At 36.8% G+C, this 16923-nt stretch overlaps 12 non-coding genes across 12 annotated transcripts; all 12 read right to left on the bottom strand.

Moving 5' to 3' along the window:
- Positions 1 to 917: 917 nt before the first annotated feature.
- LOC113102666 (5S ribosomal RNA) lies at positions 918 to 1036 on the bottom strand. Its single transcript, XR_003291052.1, has one exon. It is a non-coding gene; the product is annotated as a 5S ribosomal RNA (ribosomal RNA).
- Positions 1037 to 2232: 1196 nt separating this feature from the next.
- On the bottom strand, positions 2233 to 2351 carry LOC113102683 (5S ribosomal RNA). The gene has a single exon (XR_003291069.1). It is a non-coding gene; the product is annotated as a 5S ribosomal RNA (ribosomal RNA).
- Positions 2352 to 4702: 2351 nt separating this feature from the next.
- LOC113102670 (5S ribosomal RNA) lies at positions 4703 to 4821 on the bottom strand. The gene has a single exon (XR_003291056.1). It is a non-coding gene; the product is annotated as a 5S ribosomal RNA (ribosomal RNA).
- Positions 4822 to 6440: 1619 nt separating this feature from the next.
- Positions 6441 to 6559, bottom strand: LOC113102680 (5S ribosomal RNA). The gene has a single exon (XR_003291066.1). It is a non-coding gene; the product is annotated as a 5S ribosomal RNA (ribosomal RNA).
- Positions 6560 to 7219: 660 nt separating this feature from the next.
- LOC113102665 (5S ribosomal RNA) lies at positions 7220 to 7338 on the bottom strand. The gene has a single exon (XR_003291051.1). It is a non-coding gene; the product is annotated as a 5S ribosomal RNA (ribosomal RNA).
- Positions 7339 to 8532: 1194 nt separating this feature from the next.
- LOC113102676 (5S ribosomal RNA) lies at positions 8533 to 8651 on the bottom strand. The gene has a single exon (XR_003291062.1). It is a non-coding gene; the product is annotated as a 5S ribosomal RNA (ribosomal RNA).
- Positions 8652 to 11002: 2351 nt separating this feature from the next.
- Positions 11003 to 11121, bottom strand: LOC113102669 (5S ribosomal RNA). Its single transcript, XR_003291055.1, has one exon. It is a non-coding gene; the product is annotated as a 5S ribosomal RNA (ribosomal RNA).
- A 1055-nt stretch (positions 11122 to 12176) lies between these two features.
- Positions 12177 to 12295, bottom strand: LOC113102672 (5S ribosomal RNA). The gene has a single exon (XR_003291058.1). It is a non-coding gene; the product is annotated as a 5S ribosomal RNA (ribosomal RNA).
- A 362-nt stretch (positions 12296 to 12657) lies between these two features.
- On the bottom strand, positions 12658 to 12776 carry LOC113102682 (5S ribosomal RNA). Its single transcript, XR_003291068.1, has one exon. It is a non-coding gene; the product is annotated as a 5S ribosomal RNA (ribosomal RNA).
- Positions 12777 to 13696: 920 nt separating this feature from the next.
- Positions 13697 to 13815, bottom strand: LOC113102681 (5S ribosomal RNA). Its single transcript, XR_003291067.1, has one exon. It is a non-coding gene; the product is annotated as a 5S ribosomal RNA (ribosomal RNA).
- A 2360-nt stretch (positions 13816 to 16175) lies between these two features.
- On the bottom strand, positions 16176 to 16294 carry LOC113102668 (5S ribosomal RNA). Its single transcript, XR_003291054.1, has one exon. It is a non-coding gene; the product is annotated as a 5S ribosomal RNA (ribosomal RNA).
- Positions 16295 to 16794: 500 nt separating this feature from the next.
- Positions 16795 to 16913, bottom strand: LOC113102664 (5S ribosomal RNA). The gene has a single exon (XR_003291050.1). It is a non-coding gene; the product is annotated as a 5S ribosomal RNA (ribosomal RNA).
- Between the last annotated feature and the right edge of the window lie 10 nt (positions 16914 to 16923).

The raw sequence follows: 16923 nt of genomic DNA, 5'->3' as shown, positions 1-16923 counted from the left end.
ATTTTTCAAAAAATAAGGAAAACAAAAAACAAACAAAAAAATAAAAATAAAATGATCCCTCCCAAACAGCTATGCTGTTGGGAGGACAAGTAATAACAATAACCCAAAAATTTAAACAAAAACAATTATTAAGACTCAAATAACCAAAAAACAAAAACACACCAAACAATTTTGGGTGAACCTTCTTCACCCTTCTATAGCCACCTCACTTCCTGTTTCACACTAGCTCTCTAGCGCCCTCAGGTTGGTATGGCCGTAAGCGAAGACTGCTGCAAAGAGAAGGCTATATAAAGATCAGCCAATCTACTCGCCAGTACATTATATAAGTAGGAAAGAAAACCCAAAAGCTTAAAGCACCTGGTATTCCTTGGCGGTCTCTCATTCAAGTACTAACCATACCTAAACCTGCTAAAATTCAGAGATTGGGCATTGTCTCTTTTTTTTTTTTTTTTTGCAAGATTATTATATAATTCGTGAAAAATATCCAAAAATTTAAAGCACCTGGTATTCCCAGGCAGTCTCCCATCCATGTACTAACCTGGCCCAAACCTGCTTATATTCAGAGATCGGGCATTGACTCTATTTTTTGCCAAATTTATTATATACTAAGTGAAAAAATTCCAAAAGCTTTAAGCACCTGGTATTCCTATGCGGTCTTTCAACCAAGTACTAACCATACATTAACCTGCTAAGATTAAGAGATTGGGCATTGTCTCTTTTTTTTGTTTTTTTTTTTTGCAAGATTATTATATAATTCGTGAAAAATATCCAAAAATTTAAAGCACCTGGTATTCCCAGGCAGTCTCCCATCAATGTACTAACCTGGCCCAAACCTGCTTATATTCAGAGATCGGGCATTGACTCTATTTTTTGCAAAATTATTATATACTAAGTGAAAAATTTTCAAAAAAAAAAAAAGCTTACAGTACCTGGTATTCCCAGGCGGTCTCCCATCCAAGTACTAACCAGGCCCAAACCTGCTTAACTTCCGAGATCAGACGAGATCGGGCATTGCCAGGCTGGTATGGCCGTAAGCGAAGACTGCTGCAAAGAGAAGGCTATTTAAAGATCAGCCAATCTACTCGCCAGTACATTATATAAGTAGGAAAGAAAACCCAAAAGCTTAAAGCACCTGCTATTCCTTGGCGGTCTCTCATCCAAGTACTAACTAGACCTAAACCTGCTAAAATTCAGAGATCGGGCATTGACTCTTTTTTCTGTTTTTGCAAGATTATTATATAATTCGTGAAAAATATCCAAAAATTTAAAGCACCTGGTATTCCCAGGCAGTCTCTCATCCATGTACTAACCTGGCCCAAACCTGCTTATATTCAGAGATTGGGCATTGACTCTATTTTTTGCCAAATTTATTATATACTAAGTGAAAAAATTCCAAAAATTTAAAGCACCTGGTATTCCCAGGCAGTCTCCCATCCATGTACTAACCTGGCCCAAACCTGCTTATATTCAGAGATCGGGCATTGACTCTATTTTTTGCCAAATTTATTATATACTTAGTGAAGAAATTCCAAAAGCTTAAAGCACCTGGTATTCCTTGGCGGTCTCTCATTCAAGTACTAACCAGACCTTAACCTGCTAAGATTCAGAGATCGGGCATTGACTCTTTTTTTTTTTTTTTTTTTGCAAGATTATTATATAATTCGTGAAAAATATCCAAAAATTTAAAGCACCTGGTATTCCCAGGCAGTCTCTCATCCATGTACTAACCTGGCCCAAACCTGCTTATATTCAGAGATCGGGCATTGACTCTATTTTTTGCCAAATTTATTATATACTAAGTGAAAAAATTCCAAAAATTTAAAGCACCTGGTATTCCCAGGCAGTCTCCCATCCATGTACTAACCTGGCCCAAACCTGCTTATATTCAGAGATCGGGCATTGACTCTATTTTTTGCCAAATTTATTATATACTAAGTGAAGAAATTCCAAAAGCTTAAAGCACCTGGTATTCCTTGGCGGTCTCTCATTCAAGTACTAACCAGACCTTAACCTGCTAAGATTCAGAGATCGGGCATTGACTCTTTTTTTTTTTTTTTTTTGCAAGATTATTATATAATTCGTGAAAAATATCCAAAAATTTAAAGCACCTGGTATTCCCAGGCAGTCTCCCATCCATGTACTAACCTGGCCCAAACCTGCTTATATTCAGAGATCGGGCATTGACTCTATTTTTTGGCAAAATTATTATATACTAAGTGAAAAATTTCCAAAAACTTACAGTACCTGGTATTCCCAGGCGGTCTCCCATCCAAGTACTAACCAGGCCCAAACCTGCTTAACTTCCGAGATCAGACGAGATCAGGCATAGCCAGGCTGGTATGTCCGTAAGCGAAGACTGCTGCAAAGAGAATGCTATTTAAAGATCAGCCAATCTACTCGCCAGTACATTATATAAGTAGGAAAGAAAACCCAAAAACTTAAAGCACCTAGTATTCCTAGGCGGTCTCTCATCCAAGTACTAACCAGACCTAAACCTGCTAAAATTTAGAGATCGGGCATTGACTCTATTTTTTGCCAAATTTATTATATACTAAGTGAAAAAATTCCAAAAGCTTTAAGCACCTGGTATTCCTAGGCGGTCTTTCAACCAAGTACTAACCATACATTAACCTGCTAAGATTAAGAGATTGGGCATTGTCTCTTTTTTTTTTTTTTTTTCAAGATTATTATATAATTCGTGAAAAATATCCAAAAATTTAAAGCACCTGGTATTCCCAGGCTGCAGTGTTAATTTTGACACGAAATTTTAATTTAGTTTTAGTCTTAGTCTTTTGACTATAATTCTTTTTAGTTTTAGTCAAGTTTTAGTCATCTGATTTGTTTTAATTTTAGTCTTATTTTAGTCGACTAAATTGCTTGGTATTTTAGTCGACTAAAATTGCTTGGTATTTTAGTCGACTAAAATTGCTTGGTATTTTAGTCGACTAAAATTGCTTGGTATTTTAGTCGACTAAAATAAGACTAAAATCAATAACAGATTTACTAGACAATATTTTACAGCTGGTATAGGAAACAAACTTTACCAAAATATATAAAACACAAATTCAACTTTATTTCAACACAACTGTGTCTTTATTTCGATTCAAAAGCTTTTATGCAGCAACAAACACTGTCATGATAATGTAAACAATAACTAGCTGCCAATTGACCATCAATAAAAGAAAAATAAAGTTAGGTCCAGGACCTTAAAGTTTACAGCTGAGCTGAACAATAAGTGCATACATTTAAAGTAAATATTTAATAAGTTGGCAGCTAGGTGGATAAAAAAAGTAACAAGATTTTATAAGGTATTCATTTGTCTAGCAATATTGTATGTTTTAAATACTACAATATTGCTAGATTTGTATGTATAATGATAGGATGTGAACATTCATGTTTCACATGACTAATATAGAAATATTTGTGATATTGTCAACAAGTAGAACATTATAAAATATACTAAACATTAGTATTAATCAAATGTATTTATCATGATATTACGTATTAGTATTGTGCTCGCATCTAATTTGAAGAAGGGGCTATTTTACAGTACTTTTCAGTTCGTAATATTTAATGCTACAACATCTACGCACTGCACTATTCCAATTTTGCTTAGCTCAATAAACAAAAGAACATCGTTGTGAAATTACATTTGAGAAAATGTCCGGGTGGCTCGTCTGTAAATGTCTTTTCAAATTGGTTGTGTTCTTGCCACGAATGAGCGCTCTGCGTGCTTTACACTTTGTTTTGTTTTGTTCGTCGTCAAACGTGAAGTGAGCTGTGGACATTTTGTCGCTCTTTTAGACAGTAGGGACTTTAAGCAACAGCTGCGAATGGAACGGCTACAGCGACCGGAAGTTTGCCGTCACACCGCTGTAGCCAAGAACGTAAAAGTCACTAAGCAACGGTAAAACAGAACAGCGCAACGCAGCATTAATTCATTTATTGAGATCCAAAAAAATATATAATTTAAAAAAGCAAGAGAAGGATTGCTTTTGGCGTTAAATGACAATCTTTTGTCAGATGAGGAGTTTTTAATATTGTATGATGTAAATAAGTCTAAAAACATAACATTTATTTACCTAACTTCTCACGTTGTAGCGACTCTGGCAAATCAGCTGTTCTCCCGTAGTAGACCGTTAAATTAGAACGTCACAAAGTAGCAGTTAAATTCGCGCAGGCGCAATACAACGCCAGAATGGCGTTGCCGTTCCACCAGAGGCTGTTGCTTAAAGTCCCTATCACCTCTTCGAATGCCGACTTCCCGGGAGCTCATAAAAACTGAAAACCTTCGCTTCACGTCTCAATAAGTCAGGCTCTGATTGGTTCTCTTCTCTCATGCAGTCTGTTCTGTTTTGCCGGTTCTTTTGCTCATTCCTCGCATCTCTCCCGTCTGCTGATTTGATTTTCGTCACAGTCTATTTTCGTCTCGTCCTTTATTCGTTGACGATAATGTCAATCAATTTAGTCATAGTTTTAGTCTCCATCAGTGCCTTCTATTTTAGTTTTCATTTCGTTTTCGTCAGCAAAAATATATTCGTGACGAAAATAATGACGAAAATATTTAGTCAACGAAATTAACAGTGCCAGGCTGTCTCCCATCCATGTACTAACCTGGCCCAAACCTGCTTATATTCAGAGATCGGGCATTGACTCTATTTTTTGGCAAAATTATTACATACTAAGTCAAAAATTTCCAAAATGCTTACAGCACCTGGTATTCCCAGGCGGTCTCCCATCCAAGTACTAACCAGGCCCAAACCTGCTTAGCTTCCGAGATCAGACGAGATCGGGCATAGCCAGGCTGGTATGGCCGTAAGCGAAGACTGCTGCAAAGAGAATGCTATTTAAAGATCAGCCAATCTACTCGCCAGTACATTATATAAGTAGGAAAGAAAACCCAAAAGCTTAAAGCACCTAGTATTCCTAGGCGGTCTCTCATCCAAGAACTAACCAGACCTAAACCTGCTAAAATTTAGAGATCGGGCATTGACTCTATTTTTTGCCAAATTTATTATATACTAAGTGAAAAAATTCCAAAAGCTTTAAGCACCTGGTATTCCTAGGCGGTCTTTCAACCAAGTACTAACCAGACCTAAACCTGCTAAGATTCAGAGATCGGGCATTGACTCTTTTTTTTTTTTTTGCAAGATTATTATATAATTCGTGAAAAATATCCAAAAATTTAAAGCACCTGGTATTCCCAGGCAGTCTGCCATCCATGTACTAACCTGGCCCAAAAATGCTTATATTCAGAGATCGGGCATTGACTCTTTTTTCTTTTTTTGCAAGATTATTATATAATTCGTGAAAAATATCCAAAAATTTAAAGCACCTGGTATTCCCAGGCAGTCTCTCATCCATGTACTAACCTGGCCCAAACCTGCTTATATTCAGAGATCGGGCATTGACTCTATTTTTTGCCAAATTTATTATATACTAAGTGAAAAAATTCCAAAAATTTAAAGCACCTGGTATTCCCAGGGAGTCTCCCATCCATGTACTAACCTGGCCCAAACCTGCTTATATTCAGAGATCGGGCATTGACTCTATTTTTTGCCAAATTTATTATATACTAAGTGAAGAAATTCCAAAAGCTTAAAGCACCTGGTATTCCTTGGCGGTCTCTCATTCTAGTACTAACCAGACCTTAACCTGCTAAGATTCAGAGATCGGGCATTGACTCTTTTTTTTTTTTTTTTTGCAAGATTATTATATAATTCGTGAAAAATATCCAAAAATTTAAAGCACCTGGTATTCCCAGGCAGTCTCCCATCCATGTACTAACCTGGCCCAAACCTGCTTATATTCAGAGATCGGGCATTGACTCTTTTTTCTTTTTTTGCAAGATTATTATATAATTCGTGAAAAATATCCAAAAATTTAAAGCACCTGGTATTCCCAGGCAGTCTCTCATCCATGTACTAACCTGGCCCAAACCTGCTTATATTCAGAGATCGGGCATTGACTCTATTTTTTGCCAAATTTATTATATACTAAGTGAAAAAATTCCAAAAATGTAAAGCACCTGGTATTCCCAGGCAGTCTCCCATCCATGTACTAACCTGGCCCAAACCTGCTTATATTCAGAGATCGGGCATTGACTCTATTTTTTGCCAAATTTATTATATACTAAGTGAAGAAATTCCAAAAGCTTAAAGCACCTGGTATTCCTTGGCGGTCTCTCATTCAAGTACTAACGAGACCTTAACCTGTTAAGATTCAGAGATCGGGCATTGACTCTTTTTTTTTTTTTTTTTTTTTTTTGCAAGATTATTATATAATTCGTGAAAAATATCCAAAAATTTAAAGCACCTGGTATTCCCAGGCAGTCTCCCATCCATGTACTAACCTGGCCCAAACCTGCTTATATTCAGAGATCGGGCATTGACTCTATTTTTTGGCAAAATTATTATATACTAAGTGAAAAATTTCCAAAAAGCTTACAGTACCTGGTATTCCCAGGTGGTCTCCCATCCAAGTACTAACCAGGCCCAAACCTGCTTAGCTTCCGAGATCAGACGAGATCAGGCATAGCCAGGCTGGTATGTCCGTAAGCGAAGACTGCTGCAAAGAGAATGCTATTTAAAGATCAGCCAATCTACTCGCCAGTACATTATATAAGTAGGAAAGAAAACCCAAAAACTTAAAGCACCTAGTATTCCTAGGCGGTCTCTCATCCAAGTACTAACCATACCTAAACCTGCTAAAATTCAGAGATTGGGCATTGTCTCTTTTTTTTTTTTTTTTTTGCAAGATTATTATATAATTCGTGAAAAATATCCAAAAATTTAAAGCACCTGGTATTCCCAGGCAGTCTCCCATCCATGTACTAACCTGGCCCAAACCTGCTTATATTCAGAGATCGGGCATTGACTCTATTTTTTGCCAAATTTATTATATACTAAGTGAAAAAATTCCAAAAGCTTTAAGCACCTGGTATTCCTATGCGGTCTTTCAACCAAGTACTAACCATACATTAACCTGCTAAGATTAAGAGATTGGGCATTGTCTCTTTTTTTTTGTTTTTTTTTTTTTTGCAAGATTATTATATAATTCGTGAAAAATATCCAAAAATTTAAAGCACCTGGTATTCCCAGGCAGTCTCCCATCAATGTACTAACCTGGCCCAAACCTGCTTATATTCAGAGATCGGGCATTGACTCTATTTTTTGCAAAATTATTATATACTAAGTGAAAAATTTTCAAAAAAAAAAAAAGCTTACAGTACCTGGTATTCCCAGGCGGTCTCCCATCCAAGTACTAACCAGGCCCAAACCTGCTTAACTTCCGAGATCAGACGAGATCGGGCATTGCCAGGCTGGTATGGCCGTAAGCGAAGACTGCTGCAAAGAGAAGGCTATTTAAAGATCAGCCAATCTACTCGCCAGTACATTATATAAGTAGGAAAGAAAACCCAAAAGCTTAAAGCACCTGCTATTCCTTGGCGGTCTCTCATCCAAGTACTAACTAGACCTAAACCTGCTAAAATTCAGAGATCGGGCATTGACTCTTTTTTCTGTTTTTGCAAGATTATTATATAATTCGTGAAAAATATCCAAAAATTTAAAGCACCTGGTATTCCCAGGCAGTCTCTCATCCATGTACTAACCTGGCCCAAACCTGCTTATATTCAGAGATTGGGCATTGACTCTATTTTTTGCCAAATTTATTATATACTAAGTGAAAAAATTCCAAAAATTTAAAGCACCTGGTATTCCCAGGCAGTCTCCCATCCATGTACTAACCTGGCCCAAACCTGCTTATATTCAGAGATCGGGCATTGACTCTATTTTTTGCCAAATTTATTATATACTTAGTGAAGAAATTCCAAAAGCTTAAAGCACCTGGTATTCCTTGGCGGTCTCTCATTCAAGTACTAACCAGACCTTAACCTGCTAAGATTCAGAGATCGGGCATTGACTCTTTTTTTTTTTTTTTTTTGCAAGATTATTATATAATTCGTGAAAAATATCCAAAAATTTAAAGCACCTGGTATTCCCAGGCAGTCTCTCATCCATGTACTAACCTGGCCCAAACCTGCTTATATTCAGAGATCGGGCATTGACTCTATTTTTTGCCAAATTTATTATATACTAAGTGAAAAAATTCCAAAAATTTAAAGCACCTGGTATTCCCTGGCAGTCTCCCATCCATGTACTAACCTGGCCCAAACCTGCTTATATTCAGAGATCGGGCATTGACTCTATTTTTTGCCAAATTTATTATATACTAAGTGAAGAAATTCCAAAAGCTTAAAGCACCTGGTATTCCTTGGCGGTCTCTCATTCAAGTACTAACCAGACCTTAACCTGCTAAGATTCAGAGATCGGGCATTGACTCTTTTTTTTTTTTTTTTGCAAGATTATTATATAATTCGTGAAAAATATCCAAAAATTTAAAGCACCTGGTATTCCCAGGCAGTCTCCCATCCATGTACTAACCTGGCCCAAACCTGCTTATATTCAGAGATCGGGCATTGACTCTATTTTTTGGCAAAATTATTATATACTAAGTGAAAAATTTCCAAAAAGCTTACAGTACCTGGTATTCCCAGGCGGTCTCCCATCCAAGTACTAACCAGGCCCAAACCTGCTTAACTTCCGAGATCAGACGAGATCAGGCATAGCCAGGCTGGTATGTCCGTAAGCGAAGACTGCTGCAAAGAGAATGCTATTTAAAGATCAGCCAATCTACTCGCCAGTACATTATATAAGTAGGAAAGAAAACCCAAAAACTTAAAGCACCTAGTATTCCTAGGCGGTCTCTCATCCAAGTACTAACCAGACCTAAAGCTGCTAAAATTTAGAGATCGGGCATTGACTCTATTTTTTGCCAAATTTATTATATACTAAGTGAAAAAATTCCAAAAGCTTTAAGCACCTGGTATTCCTAGGCGGTCTTTCAACCAAGTACTAACCATACATTAACCTGCTAAGATTAAGAGATTGGGCATTGTCTCTTTTTTTTTTTTTTTTCAAGATTATTATATAATTCGTGAAAAATATCCAAAAATTTAAAGCACCTGGTATTCCCAGGCTGCAGTGTTAATTTTGACACGAAATTTTAATTTAGTTTTAGTCTTAGTCTTTTGACTATAATTCTTTTTAGTTTTAGTCAAGTTTTAGTCATCTGATTTGTTTTAATTTTAGTCTTATTTTAGTCGACTAAAATTGCTTGGTATTTTAGTCGACTAAAATTGCTTGGTATTTTAGTCGACTAAAATTGCTTGGTATTTTAGTCGACTAAAATTGCTTGGTATTTTAGTCGACTAAAATAAGACTAAAATCAATAACAGATTTACTAGACAATATTTTACAGCTGGTATAGGAAACAAACTTTACCAAAATATATAAAACACAAATTCAACTTTATTTCAACACAACTGTGTCTTTATTTCGATTCAAAAGCTTTTATGCAGCAACAAACACTGTCATGATAATGTAAACAATAACTAGCTGCCAATTGACCATCAATAAAAGAAAAATAAAGTTAGGTCCAGGACCTTAAAGTTTACAGCTGAGCTGAACAATAAGTGCATACATTTAAAGTAAATATTTAATAAGTTGGCAGCTAGGTGGATAAAAAAAGTAACAAGATTTTATAAGGTATTCATTTGTCTAGCAATATTGTATGTTTTAAATACTACAATATTGCTAGATTTGTATGTATAATGATAGGATGTGAACATTCATGTTTCACATGACTAATATAGAAATATTTGTGATATTGTCAACAAGTAGAACATTATAAAATATACTAAACATTAGTATTAATCAAATGTATTTATCATGATATTACGTATTAGTATTGTGCTCGCATCTAATTTGAAGAAGGGGCTATTTTACAGTACTTTTCAGTTCGTAATATTTAATGCTACAACATCTACGCACTGCACTATTCCAATTTTGCTTAGCTCAATAAACAAAAGAACATCGTTGTGAAATTACATTTGAGAAAATGTCCGGGTGGCTCGTCTGTAAATGTCTTTTCAAATTGGTTGTGTTCTTGCCACGAATGAGCGCTCTGCGTGCTTTACACTTTGTTTTGTTTTGTTCGTCGTCAAACGTGAAGTGAGCTGTGGACATTTTGTCGCTCTTTTAGACAGTAGGGACTTTAAGCAACAGCTGCGAATGGAACGGCTACAGCGACCGGAAGTTTGCCGTCACACCGCTGTAGCCAAGAACGTAAAAGTCACTAAGCAACGGTAAAACAGAACAGCGCAACGCAGCATTAATTCATTTATTGAGATCCAAAAAAATATATAATTTAAAAAAGCAAGAGAAGGATTGCTTTTGGCGTTAAATGACAATCTTTTGTCAGATGAGGAGTTTTTAATATTGTATGATGTAAATAAGTCTAAAAACATAACATTTATTTACCTAACTTCTCACGTTGTAGCGACTCTGGCAAATCAGCTGTTCTCCCGTAGTAGACCGTTAAATTAGAACGTCACAAAGTAGCAGTTAAATTCGCGCAGGCGCAATACAACGCCAGAATGGCGTTGCCGTTCCACCAGAGGCTGTTGCTTAAAGTCCCTATCACCTCTTCGAATGCCGACTTCCCGGGAGCTCATAAAAACTGAAAACCTTCGCTTCACGTCTCAATAAGTCAGGCTCTGATTGGTTCTCTTCTCTCATGCAGTCTGTTCTGTTTTGCCGGTTCTTTTGCTCATTCCTCGCATCTCTCCCGTCTGCTGATTTGATTTTCGTCACAGTCTATTTTCGTCTCGTCCTTTATTCGTTGACGATAATGTCAATCAATTTAGTCATAGTTTTAGTCTCCATCAGTGCCTTCTATTTTAGTTTTCGTTTCGTTTTCGTCAGCAAAAATATATTCGTGACGAAAATAATGACGAAAATATTTAGTCAACGAAATTAACAGTGCCAGGCTGTCTCCCATCCATGTACTAACCTGGCCCAAACCTGCTTATATTCAGAGATCGGGCATTGACTCTATTTTTTGGCAAAATTATTACATACTAAGTCAAAAATTTCCAAAATGCTTACAGCACCTGGTATTCCCAGGCGGTCTCCCATCCAAGTACTAACCAGGCCCAAACCTGCTTAGCTTCCGAGATCAGACGAGATCGGGCATAGCCAGGCTGGTATGGCCGTAAGCGAAGACTGCTGCAAAGAGAATGCTATTTAAAGATCAGCCAATCTACTCGCCAGTACATTATATAAGTAGGAAAGAAAACCCAAAAGCTTAAAGCACCTAGTATTCCTAGGCGGTCTCTCATCCAAGAACTAAGCAGACCTAAACCTGCTAAAATTTAGAGATCGGGCATTGACTCTATTTTTTGCCAAATTTATTATATACTAAGTGAAAAAATTCCAAAAGCTTTAAGCACCTGGTATTCCTAGGCGGTCTTTCAACCAAGTACTAACCAGACCTAAACCTGCTAAGATTCAGAGATCGGGCATTGACTCTTTTTTTTTTTTTTTGCAAGATTATTATATAATTCGTGAAAAATATCCAAAAATTTAAAGCACCTGGTATTCCCAGGCAGTCTGCCATCCATGTACTAACCTGGCCCAAAAATGCTTATATTCAGAGATCGGGCATTGACTCTTTTTTCTTTTTTTGCAAGATTATTATATAATTCGTGAAAAATATCCAAAAATTTAAAGCACCTGGTATTCCCAGGCAGTCTCTCATCCATGTACTAACCTGGCCCAAACCTGCTTATATTCAGAGATCGGGCATTGACTCTATTTTTTGCCAAATTTATTATATACTAAGTGAAAAAATTCCAAAAATTTAAAGCACCTGGTATTCCCAGGCAGTCTCCCATCCATGTACTAACCTGGCCCAAACCTGCTTATATTCAGAGATCGGGCATTGACTCTATTTTTTGCCAAATTTATTATATACTAAGTGAAGAAATTCCAAAAGCTTAAAGCACCTGGTATTCCTTGGCGGTCTCTCATTCTAGTACTAACCAGACCTTAACCTGCTAAGATTCAGAGATCGGGCATTGACTCTTTTTTTTTTTTTTTTGCAAGATTATTATATAATTCGTGAAAAATATCCAAAAATTTAAAGCACCTGGTATTCCCAGGCAGTCTCCCATCCATGTACTAACCTGGCCCAAACCTGCTTATATTCAGAGATCGGGCATTGACTCTATTTTTTGGCAAAATTATTATATACTAAGTGAAAAATTTCCAAAAAGCTTACAGTACCTGGTATTCCCAGGCGGTCTCCCATCCAAGTACTAACCAGGCCCAAACCTGCTTAACTTCCGAGATCAGACGAGATCGGGCATAGCCAGGCTGGTATGGCCGTAAGCGAAGACTGCTGCAAAGAGAAGGCTATTTAAAGATCCGCCAATCTACTCGCCAGTACATTATATAAGTAGGAAAGAAAACCCAAAAACTTAAAGCACCTGCTATTCCTTGGCGGTCTCTCATCCAAGTACTAACTAGACCTAAACCTGCTAAAATTCAGAGATCGGGCATTGACTCTTTTTTCTTTTTTTGCAAGATTATTATATAATTCGTGAAAAATATCCAAAAATTTAAAGCACCTGGTATTCCCAGGCAGTCTCCCATCCATGTACTAACCTGGCCCAAACCTGCTTATATTCAGAGATCGGGCATTGACTCTATTTTTTGGCAAAATTATTATATACTAAGTGAAAAATTTCCAAAAAGCTTACAGTACCTGGTATTCCCAGGCGGTCTCCCATCCAAGTACTAACCAGGCCCAAACCTGCTTAGCTTCCGAGATCAGACGAGATCAGGCATAGCCAGGCTGGTATGTCCGTAAGCGAAGACTGCTGCAAAGAGAATGCTATTTAAAGATCAGCCAATCTACTCGCCAGTACATTATATAAGTAGGAAAGAAAACCCAAAAACTTAAAGCACCTAGTATTCCTAGGCGGTCTCTCATCCAAGTACTAACCAGACCTAAACCTGCTAAAATTTAGAGATCGGGCATTGACTCTATTTTTTGCCAAATTTATTATATACTAAGTGAAAAAATTCCAAAAGCTTTAAGCACCTGGTATTCCTAGGCGGTCTTTCAACCAAGTACTAACCATACATTAACCTGCTAAGATTAAGAGATTGGGCATTGTCTCTTTTTTTTTTTTTTTTGCAAGATTATTATATAATTCGTGAAAAATATCCAAAAATTTAAAGCACCTGGTATTCCTTGGCGGTCTCTCATCCAAGTACTAAATAGACCTAAACCTGCTAAAATTCAGAGATCGGCATTGACTCTTTTTTCTTTTTTTGCAAGATTATTATATAATTTGTGAAAAATATCCAAAAATTTAAAGCACCTGATATTCCCAGGCAGTCTCCCATCCATGTACTAACCTGGCCCAAACCTGCTTATATTCAGAGATCGGGCATTGACTCTATTTTTTGCCAAATTTATTATATACTAAGTGAAGAAATTCCAAAAGCTTAAAGCACCTGGTATTCCTTGGCGGTCTCTCATTCAAGTACTAACCAGACCTTAACCTGCTAAGATTCAGAGATCGGGCATTGACTCTTTTTTTTTTTTTTTTTGCAAGATTATTATATAATTAGTGAAAAATATCCAAAAATTTAAAGCACCTGTTATTCCCAGGCAGTCTCCCATCCATGTACTAACCTGGCCCAAACCTGCTTATATTCAGAGATCGGGCATTGACTCTATTTTTTAGCAAAATTATTATATACTAAGTGAAAAATTTCCAAAAAGCTTACAGTACCTGGTATTCCCAGGCGGTCTCCCATCCAAGTACTAACCAGGCCCAAACCTGCTTAGCTTCCGAGATCAGACGAGATCAGGCATAGCCAGGCTGGTATGTCCGTAAGCGAAGACTGCTGCAAAGAGAATGCTATTTAAAGATCAGCCAATCTACTCGCCAGTACATTATATAAGTAGGAAAGAAAACCCAAAAACTTAAAGCACCTAGTATTCCTAGGCGGTCTCTCATCCAAGTACTAACCAGACCTAAACCTGCTAAAATTTAGAGATCGGGCATTGACTCTATTTTTTGCCAAATTTATTATATACTAAGTGAAAAAATTCCAAAAGCTTTAAGCACCTGGTATTCCTAGGCGGTCTTTCAACCAAGTACTAACCATACATTAACCTGCTAAGATTAAGAGATTGGGCATTGTCTCTTTTTTTTTTTTTTTTTTTTTTTTTCAAGATTATTATATAATTCGTGAAAAATATCCAAAAATTTAAAGCACCTGGTATTCCCAGGCTGCAGTGTTAATTTTGACACGAAATTTTAATTTAGTTTTAGTCTTAGTCTTTTGACTATAATTCTTTTTAGTTTTAGTCAAGTTTTAGTCATCTGATTTGTTTTAATTTTAGTCTTATTTTAGTCGACTAAAATTGCTTGGTATTTTAGTCGACTAAAATTGCTTGGTATTTTAGTCGACTAAAATTGCTTGGTATTTTAGTCGACTAAAATTGCTTGGTATTTTAGTCGACTAACATAAGACTAAAATCAATAACAGATTTACTAGACAATATTTTACAGCTGGTATAGGAAACAAACTTTACCAAAATATATAAAACACAAATTCAACTTTATTTCAACACAACTGTGTCTTTATTTCGATTCAAAAGCTTTTATGCAGCAACAAACACTGTCATGATAATGTAAACAATAACTAGCTGCCAATTGACCATCAATAAAAGAAAAATAAAGTTAGGTCCAGGACCTTAAAGTTTACAGCTGAGCTGAACAATAAGTGCATACATTTAAAGTAAATATTTAATAAGTTGGCAGCTAGGTGGATAAAAAAAGTAACAAGATTTTATAAGGTATTCATTTGTCTAGCAATATTGTATGTTTTAAATACTACAATATTGCTAGATTTGTATGTATAATGATAGGATGTGAACATTCATGTTTCACATGACTAATATAGAAATATTTGTGATATTGTCAACAAGTAGAACATTATAAAATATACTAAACATTAGTATTAATCAAATGTATTTATCATGATATTACGTATTAGTATTGTGCTCGCATCTAATTTGAAGAAGGGGCTATTTTACAGTACTTTTCAGTTCGTAATATTTAATGCTACAACATCTACGCACTGCACTATTCCAATTTTGCTTAGCTCAATAAACAAAAGAACATCGTTGTGAAATTACATTTGAGAAAATGTCCGGGTGGCTCGTCTGTAAATGTCTTTTCAAATTGGTTGTGTTCTTGCCACGAATGAGCGCTCTGCGTGCTTTACACTTTGTTTTGTTTTGTTCGTCGTCAAACGTGAAGTGAGCTGTGGACATTTTGTCGCTCTTTTAGACAGTAGGGACTTTAAGCAACAGCTGCGAATGGAACGGCTACAGCGACCGGAAGTTTGCCGTCACACCGCTGTAGCCAAGAACGTAAAAGTCACTAAGCAACGGTAAAACAGAACAGCGCAACGCAGCATTAATTCATTTATTAAGATCCAAAAAAATATATAATTTAAAAAAGCAAGAGAAGGATTGCTTTTGGCGTTAAATGACAATCTTTTGTCAGATGAGGAGTTTTTAATATTGTATGATGTAAATAAGTCTAAAAACATAACATTTATTTACCTAACTTCTCACGTTGTAGCGACTCTGGCAAATCAGCTGTTCTCCCGTAGTAGACCGTTAAATTAGAACGTCACAAAGTAGCAGTTAAATTCGCGCAGGCGCAATACAACGCCAGAATGGCGTTGCCGTTCCACCAGAGGCTGTTGCTTAAAGTCCCTATCACCTCTTCGAATGCCGACTTCCCGGGAGCTCATAAAAACTGAAAACCTTCGCTTCACGTCTCAATAAGTCAGGCTCTGATTGGTTCTCTTCTCTCATGCAGTCTGTTCTGTTTTGCCGGTTCTTTTGCTCATTCCTCGCATCTCTCCCGTCTGCTGATTTGATTTTCGTCACAGTCTATTTTCGTCTCGTCCTTTATTCGTTGACGATAATGTCAATCAATTTAGTCATAGTTTTAGTCTCCATCAGTGCCTTCTATTTTAGTTTTCGTTTCGTTTTCGTCAGCAAAAATATATTCGTGACGAAAATAATGACGAAAATATTTAGTCAACGAAATTAACACTGCCAGGCTGTCTCCCATCCATGTACTAACCTGGCCCAAACCTGCTTATATTCAGAGATCGGGCATTGACTCTATTTTTTGGCAAAATTATTACATACTAAGTCAAAAATTTCCAAAATGCTTACAGCACCTGGTATTCCCAGGCGGTCTCCCATCCAAGTACTAACCAGGCCCAAACCTGCTTAGCTTCCGAGATCAGACGAGATCGGGCATAGCCAGGCTGGTATGGCCGTAAGCGAAGACTGCTGCAAAGAGAATGCTATTTAAAGATCAGCCAATCTACTCGCCAGTACATTATATAAGTAGGAAAGAAAACCCAAAAGCTTAAAGCACCTAGTATTCCTAGGCGGTCTCTCATCCAAGAACTAACCAGACCTAAACCTGCTAAAATTTAGAGATCGGGCATTGACTCTATTTTTTGCCAAATTTATTATATACTAAGTGAAAAAATTCCAAAAGCTTTAAGCACCTGGTATTCCTAGGCGGTCTTTCAACCAAGTACTAACCAGACCTAAACCTGCAAAGATTCAGAGATCGGGCATTGACTCTTTTTTTTTTTTTTTTGCAAGATTATTATATAATTCGTGAAAAATATCCAAAAATTTAAAGCACCTGGTATTCCCAGGCAGTCTCCCATCCATGTACTAACCTGGCCCAAACCTGCTTATATTCAGAGATCGGGCATTGACTCTATTTTTTGGCAAAATTATTATATACTAAGTGAAAAATTTCCAAAAAGCTTACAGTACCTGGTATTCCCAGGCGGTCTCCCATCCAAGTACTAACCAGGCCCAAACCTGCTTAACTTCCGAGATCAGACGAGATCGGGCATTGCCAGGCTGGTATGGCCGTAAGCGAAGACTGCT

This window comes from Carassius auratus, unplaced genomic scaffold (genome assembly GCF_003368295.1).
Source record: "Carassius auratus strain Wakin unplaced genomic scaffold, ASM336829v1 scaf_tig00217746, whole genome shotgun sequence".
NCBI classification, from domain to species: Eukaryota; Metazoa; Chordata; class Actinopteri; order Cypriniformes; family Cyprinidae; genus Carassius; species Carassius auratus.
This window is presented reverse-complemented; position numbering and strand designations above follow the sequence as displayed.